At 35.3% G+C, this 11,774-nt stretch overlaps 1 pseudogene; it reads right to left on the bottom strand.

Annotated features, from left to right (window-relative positions):
- Nucleotides 1-8,665: 8,665 nt before the first annotated feature.
- LOC128186806 (uncharacterized) lies at nucleotides 8,666-9,788 on the bottom strand (annotated as a pseudogene).
- Between the last annotated feature and the right edge of the window lie 1,986 nt (nucleotides 9,789-11,774).

Here is an 11,774-nt window from a genome sequence, read left to right on the forward strand (position 1 = left end):
ATTTGCCGAATTGTGAAAAATCAATGGTCAGATTTAATAATCTGGAAATTGATAGTAATTTCAATCTAAATAAAATTTAACTTGTATATCCGCTGCCTCCATCACGGCACAGCACAGAGAAGGGAATTTCCAAGTCTAGTATTAGTCTAGACTGATAGACAATATAATATCTAAAACAGTGGGTTCACTGCTAAATCTACAGACGTCGTCAGCCAGGTCTACCCATCGTCGTTTGTTTCGACTCATATCCTGGAACGTCCTCGAGGTGGTGAGTCAGCAATGATTGGCCAAATCATTGTCCGTCTGTAGATGGCTTCCAGCTCTGCACGGCCCTTCTCCACCATAGCCAGCATGATGACTTCTCCGCTGTTGTTGACAGTCTCTGTATTCCAATTTTTCTTTTCCTTAATTTCCAGGGCTGTCAATGTTCTCCACGCAGACTGGGCAGGCAGCCAATCTTTACTGGCAAAACCCATGCACTCCATCTTTTGCTGTGGATATGTCTTGATACTGTAATTTCGTTCTCTGGTAGGCCTCCTCGCATCTCTCTTTCCATTGAACCACAATTTCAACCATTATTATCTTTTTGCCTTTGTCAGGGTGGAGATTGGTGTGGATAACGTCTGGAAATACCAGTCGTCGTCAGAGCTCTGACTGCATCTCCCATGACGTTGCTGAATCCGTGATGGACTTTTGTTCTGGGGGTTTCTTGACTGTTGTATTGACTGGTTGCTGCTGGTTCTACTTGAACACTCTCCCAATGACTCGTCTCTTCGGTGGTCAGAATATCCCTGCCTGAAGTGCTCTTCTATTTCTTCCTTCGTATCTTTCAGTGCATCTGTCTTTTCACCTTCTAACGCTGCTTTTGTGAAATTATATGAGTTCTGGACGAAAGATGTTTGTTTCGTTGCTCTTGTTCTTCTTCTCTTTGTTGAACTCTCTGCATTCTGTAGGGACTTCAAGCGAGATCTTAGGGTTTCTATAGTTGTTGTAGTCCTTCCTTTTCTCCTCTGTTTATATTGCTTTCTGAGTGATCGTAGCTCTCTTCTTATCTGGGAAACTTCCCTCTGTCTTCTGTTTGGTTTCGCTGGCACATTACTCTTTGATTTTGATCCCTCTGCTCCAAAAATTATTTCTGGTAGAGCTCTGATCTTCCTCTCTACACCGGCATGGGGAGCTGAGTTCAGGATGTTTTCTTAATCATCATCAAACATCACTTGATACTATCAGGTCATTTTATCCTCTCCTTCCTGTTCATTCTCTTCGGGGTCTCTTGTGAGTTTGTCACCTCCTCCAATAAAGTCATAGCTTCTTCCTGTGACTGTGCAGCTGCATAGAGGTCCTCAGTACTATGGTGTGTGTCCTGACTTTGAACCCCTCGTCTCACCAGCTGGTATAGCTGAACGCTGATGCTGCGTCGCCGTTGTTTGACATCTAGCCTTCGCTTGATGGAAGGTTCTTGCACTTCTTCCTGTAATGACATTCAGTTTCGCGGTAAATCCATCCTGTAAAGTCTTTCATTCTTCCTCCCTCTCGGAAGGCTTTGAGGGTGTTTTTCTTCTTGGGTACTCGTAACCGGTGTGTTGGATGCTTCCTCGCGGCAACTGTGACTCGGGTTACTGGCCCTCATTACCCCGGTTGAAGAATATAGAATGTTGCAAATAAAATCAGGAAATTTTCGTCATTTTTCGTCTTTCAATGAAAGAAAGAAAACAAATAAATATTTTTCATTCATTCATTTATTTAATAATAAATGACTTAAAGAATAAAATTAGTACATTGAAAAACGAATTTAAAGAAGACAAACTATAGAGAATTGATAATAAATATTCATACGATGCAGAATTACATATCACTTCAATTACTGCAAAACAAACAATGAAAGACACCATTCTGCTTAACATCTGCAAGTACTATTTGGTATGATTGATAAAAAGGTGACACAAATCAAACTCCATTTCAGCTCAACATACAATCATGCAGAGGGTCTTCGTATGCATTCATTTCACCCTACTGATATTCTCTAAATCCCTCAAATCTATGTATTAAAATTGTTATTGTTCACTAGTGGCCATCATCGGAAACCCACAATCTGAAAGCTGTGGTCCAACTTTCCCCCCTCGTTCTTATGATTAATTTAGCCCAACTCCAAATACGTTAATTTTTCATACATCAACTGTGTGTATGAGTGAGTGGCTGCATGTTTTCACTTTTTAGAAAAATTTATCGTCCTTCCAAAAATAGTGGTAGAGTTTCAGATGAATTTGAACGGTGGGTTTAAGATAATTATATTAAATTTCTTGAAAACTACAAAAGTTCAATGAGTTGGCCCACGGAATAAAGCGTTTATTGCAAGACTTGGCGGGTTTTTTTTTGGATGATGACTGCAGGTGGAATCAAGGCGTTTCTCGATGCCTTTTTTAGGAGAGACGACATCAGCAGTGAATTGTCTGAAGATTTTTAATCGTAATAATTGCCGGTATTTCAATTTAATTTGTATGTTTATAGACACGTTTTGTGCGCCGAAAATGCAACTTTATAACACATAAGGAACTGTAGATCTAAGGTCGTCCGGTCGAATATTTTCAGACTGGGGGCTACAGATCTGAAGCTATTATTGATCAAAAATATACGGCTTCTATCATACAGGGTATATGCCATCGGTCAAAAATGTTCAATAACACTAACAATCATAACAACATTTTTTTTAACATGAAGGACGATATCATTTTGATTTTCAATGTAAAATGAGTTACCGTTCTTATGTCATTTCCTAGCTTTTAGTTTTAAAATCATTGTATTTTTTTTAATTTTTTTCCCCAAATGACAAGGTATTAATGTTACTAGACAACTTGATTACCGTTGAACAGTATATTACCACTGAATTTGATAAATTCCTTTCACATTAACTAACAGTGAAATTTTTATAATGTCACTGAGTAAGGATGCATACGTTGTTACAGTAGTTCTTTTTTTTTAAATTCTTTTCTGATCTCCTGTTGTCCGTCGTCCATCCGTCCGTTCGTCCGTTCGTCTGTCTGTAAACTTTTCACATTTTTTACGTCTTCTCTAGAACCACTTGGCCAAATTTCACAAAACTAAATACAAAGCACATGGAAATGGGATTCTAAATCCTTAACATAAAGGGCAAAACTGTCATTAAAAGGGAGACAATTATGAAACTGTGAAAACAGAATGAATGTGTGTCTGGAAAAATCTTCTTTTCAAGAACCAAATAGTGACCACCGACCAATTCTGGGGCCTCAAGAGGGGTTCAAAGTTAAACATAAAAATATAAAGTTTTAACGTATAAAAGTCTTTTAAAGAAGACTACAATACTACAATTCATGAGAAAACTATGCCAGCATTCTCAGATGATGTAGATTTTAAATTGTTAAAATTGTGACACCAATATTTGGCCCCAAGGAGGGGTTCAAAGTTTAACAAAAAAAAAAAACAAACAAACAATAAAAAACCCCCAAAAAACAACATATATATATATATATATATATATATATATATATATATATATATATATATATATATATATATATATATATATATATATATATAAATCGTTACCCCTGGGCCAATAGTGGTGCTCCACGATGTGTGGGTTCAAGGTTCAACATAGACGTATATATATATATATATATATATATATATATATATATATATATATATATATATATATATATATATAAATGTTTAAAAATTTTTGTCAGTGCCTTTCAAACCCTGAGAATCTACAGTTATTGAATAAAAATTATTTCCCAACAGATATTCTGTTTTTTTATTTTATTTTCAAGTGCATTGAACGTCTAGTTCTTTAGAGAAATTAGTCTAGTCTAGGTTGCCGTTTTCGAATTTCAAAGCCAATTTGATTTGGTCAGTAGGTTTGTACAGGAAGTGTTGATGCATTTTGGAGACATGCATGCTCATGAACAGAAGTCTAGACAGGACTTCAATCGCTGTCATTCTGCTGTAACAGCTTTAAAGAACTATTTTTCAGGCTAAACATGAAATAAAATCACTAGTCTGGCCAACACCTACGTTGAAATCCCGGCATTTATATATTTTTTTGAAGTCGTTTTAATTTTAAGGAAATTAATTATGTAAATCAAAATCTAAGAAAGAGGAAACATATATTAAGAGATGTTGAAGTATTCTTGTCAGTTGAATTTGTCCATACAGCAATAAACAAAAAATACAGACGAAATTTTTTTATAAAAAGAATTGAAGTTTATCTCGAACAAATAATTGATTAAAAGTGCACTGTATAAACTTGGTCGAAAACGATAGGGATTTACTCGTTATAACGGAACAAAGCAACCTTGACTGCAATATTGCATGTTATTTTTATCATACCTTACTTTGTTCAACAAAAAATATTCAATGTTGATACGGTGCGGCACTGAATTCTAAATTCTAGAGCTCGGTTTCCTTTTATTCACATATTACAACATGTTCAGATGTCCATAAAATAGAATTTGCAAAGGACGTGTATGACTAAAAAAGCATAAAAAAAATAAGCCAATCCTTTGTAAATCCATGTATAACATTTTCAATATCTGAAGGACTTTACTAACGATAATCCACACGACAATTCCTAACTACTAGTAACTTGTTTTCTTGTGGACTTTATATAAATATTTTTTCAAATCCATTACCTCTTGCAAGTTAGGCAAAATATGCAGTTCTGCTTATGATTTCTTGACTGATTTTGGAACTGATAGACTATACTAACAAAATGATTACATCAAATGTTACAATTGATATACAGTTAAAGTTGATTATCTCTACTATTGATATGTCTTTAACAGTCTTAACAATTGTGGATACTGTATTTTTCCAACATTATAAAATAGCCTAAGCATTGTAATAAAGTTAAAGTTGGTCCCATCTTCAACAGTGTTAAAACATTTTTAACGCAAGATAAGTGGCTTTTAGTTTTTGTGAGAGTTTGATTTAAGGCATCAGTGGATAAACTATTATCACTATAATCACATTTTGAATAAGATGCAAATGTATGTCTATATTATTGAAAATGTGACATATAAACATACTGGCCAAACCAAACAACTGTATGATTAGGTCCTGGGTATCAAATTAATCTTGAAAAAAAAAACCATAATTGAGTTATTTGCATCACGGCAAAAGTGTTGTTGGACATACCAGGAGACAGACTTTAAAGTGGCATCTCCCGATATTTCTGATATAGAAAAACTATTTCTGTATAAGATGAGATAGATGTTATTCAGTTATATATGGTATAGGTTTAATGAAAATACAAATAGAAAAGAAAGATGCAGTTAAAATATTGATACCCCCGAATGGGTATTTCAACTTTTGCGTGAAGAAGAGAGTTTATGAAGGATAGGTGGGTATTGACGGACGGACGGACGAAGGGATGGGTGGAGGATGGACAGACAATGTCACTGTTTAGCCGGAGCACAGTAATCTATAAAAAGGGTATTGAGAAGGATGGCACCAGTGAATTTTTTCTAATTAGGTTTTTCTGAAACATTTCTCAAAGGTTTAAGCGCATTTTATCTCCAGCGGTGAAAGTAATCAATTTGCCGTAGGCGTAAGATACAGAGCAGTGAACTTGAAGCTCCTTGTAGAGATGCATAAAGTATATTTCTGGTATAAAAGTAGACCAAATAACCACTCCGTCGGGAAATTTCAAGACTATTTTTAAAGTGGAGGACGTGTCAATTAATTGAAGTTAGTACTGATTTCCTGAATGGGAGATAGCAATTAACCAATATATTACATTACAAAGCATTTGGTGCATGTTCCATACAAATAGCCTTCGGTCTCTATATTACCTGAGAGAAATAAGAGAGAACTAGTCTAGATGATTATCTTCAAAGTTACCAATATTTTGACCCGCGTGTAACTCTCGGAAGTAAAGATGCAATTGAAAATATCAACATATAAAATGTCGCAATGTAGCAAAAAGGTTTTACATCATAAACACATTAAAGAAACTAGTTTTTTCTTCCTCTTTTTTTAAATTAAAGTTTAGTGGTTACATGTACTCTTTAATATAAGTCGACGTTTCACATAAAAAAGTTGAAATGCGCACGAACGGAAGAAAGAAGTCATGATATAAACCCAAAGTTTAACAAACTGAAAACATAATTATACGATTATTTTGAAAAATTCTTTAATCTCTTTGTTCTAACAGGCGATAATTTTTGTACACATATTGATCAATTTTTGAAAGAAAATGCTGTTACAGCGTTCAGTTTAAAAACAAGACCAATTTATTTACATTTGTCAGCCATATATTAACACTCTTCAAATACATCTGTCTTTATTTCTTTTGTATTGTGAACTACTACATTGTATTCCTAGATTTGGCAAAGAAATTAGAAGGCGAGAAAAAAAAGACTTGTGTGTCAAATACATTGCACAATATAATTTGGAGTTAACGACAACTGCATATGCATAACAAGAAAATACCTTCTAACATCTTCATTCGCTAGCCGTAGGTTTCTGGTACCCTTGGCTAGCGAAGATGTTTATCTACTGAAGTATTAAAAGTCGACGTGAAACAGATGCGCTTTGCTGCTGCGAGGATGTGAGACTTATTCCTTTTGTGGCCTGATAAAAGCATGCTCTGGTCACGGTGAGATTTGAGATTGGATCTGAGTCCATGTGTGCATTAGTGTTGTCTGTAAAAGATTGGCTAGCTTAACCTCACCTTGATCTGACGGATTCAGGCTCTTTTGTAATTTGACCTATATAAACGACCAATAAGTCTGAGTATTTTATACCAATGTTGCCAGGTACAAACAGAGATTTGAAATGCAGCTTTTACTCACTTATGTATGGTGTTCCGATGGGGCCACTTCGACCTTCGCATTTTCGCCTTCAGGTCGAGGTGCGAGAGTGCGAAGTTGCGAAGGCGAAAGTGCGAAGGTGCGACGGCGAAGGAGCGAAATTGCAAAGATGCGACGGCGAAGCGCGAAGATGCGAAGGCGAAAGTGAGAAGTTGCGAAGGCGAAGAATCGATACTACTATCGCTCCTTCGCCATCGCAACTTCGCACTCTCGCCTTCGCATCTTCGCGCTTTCGCCTTCGCATTTTTATAATTGTGGAGCTCTCTATCGTTTAAAGACAATTTTAGCTGTATAAAAGGACATTTGAGGCAGACGATGAAGTTTTTAGAATTTATTTTCAACAGCCTGCGCAGATCCCTAACTTTTTTTTGGGGGGGGGGGGGGGGGCTGTCGATGGATAATTATATTTGTCGGGCGGGGTGTGGGGGGTGTTCCGAGACATATTTTAGAGATTTTATAATTAATAAAATTAAATTTTCCAGGGGGATGGGATCCGGACCCTCTTTCCTCCTTTACTGCATATGTGAAGTTATTAATATTGAATTTTCCGGGGGGGGGGGGGGCGGACCGACCTCCTCTCCCCCTCTAGATCCATACATAAGCAAGGAGTGTCGCATATAATGAAATTAGAATGTTACTGTGTTTGATCCACGGTAAACAAACAGCTGGTAAGTGACAGGAGTCTGGAAGTGCATATGTACACATTATGGCGGCCATTACTTTTTATGTGGAGTATATAATGATTAGGCATAGCCAGCACTGGTAAACATATATGTCACATATACACATTAAATAAGATATTTATAAACATTCATAGTAAGCACAATGGCCTAGCGCATGCGTACCAATAATATCATGGATAAATCGGAAAACCTTGGCAAGTACGGTGCCTGCATCAAATTCTATGTAATCGACCAAGACGTTCTGAATGCTATAAAAAAGGCGAAGGCGAGAGTGCGAAGTTGCGAAGGCGAAGGGGCGATAGTAGTATCGCTCCTTCGCCTTCGCACCTTCGCACTTTCGCCATCGCAACTTCGCGCTTCGCCGTCGCATCTTTGCACTTTCGCTCCTTCGCCGTCGCACTCTCGCACTTTCGTCTTCGCAACTTCGCACTCTCCAATCTTCGACCTAAAGGCGAAAGTGCGAAGGTCGAAGTGGCCCCATCGGAACACCATACTTATGATTTTCATGATATTTGTTATAAAAATAATTCCCCTGTCTTCCTGCTCACATGTCAAATTAGGAGTCAAAATAATGAAAAAAAAATCATAAGGAAGTCTTGCAAGTAATTGCTAAAACTATAGAATGTACGCAAATAGCTTTTAGTCTATAGAGGTTTTTGTCGTAATGTAGGCGCATTTCCGACTCAGAGTCCAAGCAATCAGTCAGTCCATTCACACACTCTAATGATAGAAACATCTCTTAATCAGCTTCAGTGAAGGGATCGGAGAGTTGTAGATAATACCACAGGATATTACAACTTCTTTATTTGATTCCTTTATGTTAATAGAAGAAAAGTGCTGCCTTATTGTAGCTTGATATATATATAAAAAATGACAGAAAATCATTAATTTAATTTTTTTTATCGGATGGTTTTGGTAGTCTTGCTTACACGCTTCTGTGAATTGTTCGAATGGTTTTCCAAATATCTAATAATTTGTCAATGTTTAATTCTTGATTATTTCCTCACAGTCCTCATTTAGTACATTAAATACAATCATGTATACTGTATAAACGGAATACTTCGACAAAAAGCAGAGAAAACCCAACTTGGGATCAAGGTTGTTTATTACAAATAAATTGTAATTAGACAGTTATTGGACACTGAGATTGACATATTTCTCCAGCCTCTCCATCTCTCTGTGGGCGACTTCGATCTTCTTCTGGATGAGGGCCTCCTCCTTAAATTTCGCTGCTGAGCCAGCTTCTGCTTCTTGGACTGGACCTTTTCCTGGTCGTCTGTTGTAAAGAAATTAAAGATAATAATGTTTATAAATTTGAATACAGTGTACGTATTTAAAACTTATATACAATGCATTAATAATTAATAATATATTCTTAGACGCATATAGCTTGAATTTACGAACAAGTAACCTATAAAAACGTGTTTATGTATCCTATAGCTTTTTCCATATATAAACTAATTATTAAATTAATAATTTACTGGTATATAAAAGAGAAGTCTTTGATAATTTGATTGCAGTAACCTACCCTTCCATTTTTCGCAGTCTTCTTTCTTGAGCTCTCTCAATCTGCGCGGTGGCAGCTTTGGCTCCTCCTCTGAGACAAACGTCAGACCGAAGGCCAGCCCACCCTTCTTCTCCGTCACGTCCTCAGTGACCATGGTACGGCGCACCTTCTCGTACACCTCCGCCTCCTCCTTCATCACTCCCACCTTGTTGTTCTTCGCAAAACAACTTTGCAACAACCCCATATCGATATACACAACTTGACAGTATCTATATCGCTAAGGCTATTGATTATTACATAATTGTGACGTCATAATACGTTACACATTCATGTATAGCGCAATTATGACGTTGCAATCACTACATTCTTTACGTTGGCTTTCCCGCCTTTTTGAAGGTGGTCATATCATCCATGCCCTCTATCATACATATCTATAAAATGTTTGTTATCATTACAGTTCTTAACCATTTGTTCATCCTTTTGACAAACCCAAAAATGTTTTCTGTCTTGTCTTTTTTTTGTATACTCTAAAACTTTATACTGAAATATATAAATATGCCACCATACTATAACGTTGATAAGAAAGGGAAAAAATGCTATTTATTCAAACGACTGATGGCATATTGAAGTCACACAAGATTTCGTCCAACCAAATATTTATTTTACAAATTAGCACTAAACTGCATTTTAATAAATCAGTGTTATATAATAGGAATTTTTTTTATATGTGGAACAATTAGAATTAAGCCATGGGAATTTATTTGTTTAATATCAAGGGAAATAAAAATATAACAGCAGTATCTTTTTTCAAATAAAAAATTACAATGTAGAACCATTTTAACAAGACCATGGACTTTCGATAGGATGTAACTATATTTTTACTTTCGTAAAAACAAATGAAATGTAACGCTGGTTTTCAGTTGATATACACAGATTGTGTACTAGTATTCTTAGCTCAAAAACGAGCAAAATCTTTTTGATTTCAAAGAGCCATGATTGAGCGGCCAGAAATGAAATAGACAGGCCTACGTCACATTGCTGTTTGGCACAACTAAACCTAAAGTTCATGACCAAGCACCTGTTAAAATGGTTCTACATTCTTCTTCACATCTAGATCTATCGCCGTATGATTAGTGGTGCTATATATCAATTGCAATAAACTGTTGCATAAAATTAATTTAAAAGTCATTTCTCTTTACAACGCGAAAAAATTGCAAAAAACAAATGACACTTTTTTTTGGAGGTGATGCTAAAAATGCACCGGCTAAAAATCTATAGTTATGCAGTTAATTTTGGTGCTACATACAACTGCACTAAAATATCGATACATGTCTATCACCCAATTTAATTTCTTCTTTCCGAGCTAATAAAACATGTTGAATTCATTTGGAAAAAAAATTCCTTATTTGAACCTATATCAGATCATATTTAAATGATAAATGAATCTTATTTATATTCTCAGATAATATAAAAAAAAGATACCATGTTCTTAAAAATACATTTGTGATCGGGTAATGTTTGAGAGTTCGATGAGCCAGCTATAATTCTTTTTTGTATGGTGTCGATTGCGGTCTGTAATTGCAGTTAGTAGCATTGAAAGGATGGCGCGTTATTCCTCTATTAGTTTGGTAGGATTATATACGTTATCTCGACTGATTTTGAACGTATTTAACCTCTCCTAACAGAGATTTGGCAGATATAAAGTTCAGCTATCGCAATTATTTCGCCGACGAACAACGACTTTTCCGTCAAGCATTCCCCCGTTTGTGCACTAATGCTGGATCTTACTGACTTGTATTTGAACTTTTTTTCAATATGGTCACTGTAAATTAACACAACCCCCCCCCCTCCAAAAAAAAAACAAAAAAAAAACAAACAAACAAAAAACAAAACAAAAAACAAAAAAAACTCGAAAACTTTGTTTATAAGTTTATCCGTATTAAATTAAAAACCATTTCTGCCACTTTCATAAGATCAGCATAAGTATGCTATTTTAAAAAAAACCAAAGTTCAGTTTGTTTTTAAATTTTCTAATTTTATTTATTTTTTTTTTTTAAATGGGAGAAGATACTGACATTTTAAAATTGAGAAGTATCATTTTTATTCTCATTCAAGATAAGGAGTGCATTGTACTAGATTCGACCCAGATAAACATAAATGACAAAGATTGTTCTGTTTATTTGGGTCAAGATAATCAAATTAACCAACTTCAATTGCAAAACAACTACAATGTACTTACAATGTAGCCCAGCAAAACCCATTACTACAACTTTACGAGGTAATTCGATACTAATTTATTGTCGGTAAACTGAAAGACTAAGTACTTGATTTTACGACAATACCTATTGAGATTTCAATTTTCCATGCATTTTTTCGAATATAAGTTCGAAACAAAAGATGTTAAAAAATAATATGTTGCACATATATTGAACAAATAACGAATTGTAAAATGTTGATGATTGTTTAGTCTTAGAAACATTAGGAACAAAAACATAAAATAAACAATCTTTTTCATGAAAGTATATGCATTTAAATAATCGAGCATAAAACCATAACACGTACAATATGATGAGGCACATTTTGAAAGTAACGAGGTATGAGACACCTCCATGTTGTGACGTACTTAATTTATCGAAATAGGTAATAAAATCAATTTTAGTTTTCTAAATAGTTTCTTTCCCATTAACATCACATAACAGCGAAGCGCAGTGGGCTATAGGGTTCACTACGAAT

This window comes from Crassostrea angulata, chromosome 1 (genome assembly GCF_025612915.1).
Source record: "Crassostrea angulata isolate pt1a10 chromosome 1, ASM2561291v2, whole genome shotgun sequence".
NCBI classification, from domain to species: Eukaryota; Metazoa; Mollusca; class Bivalvia; order Ostreida; family Ostreidae; genus Magallana; species Magallana angulata.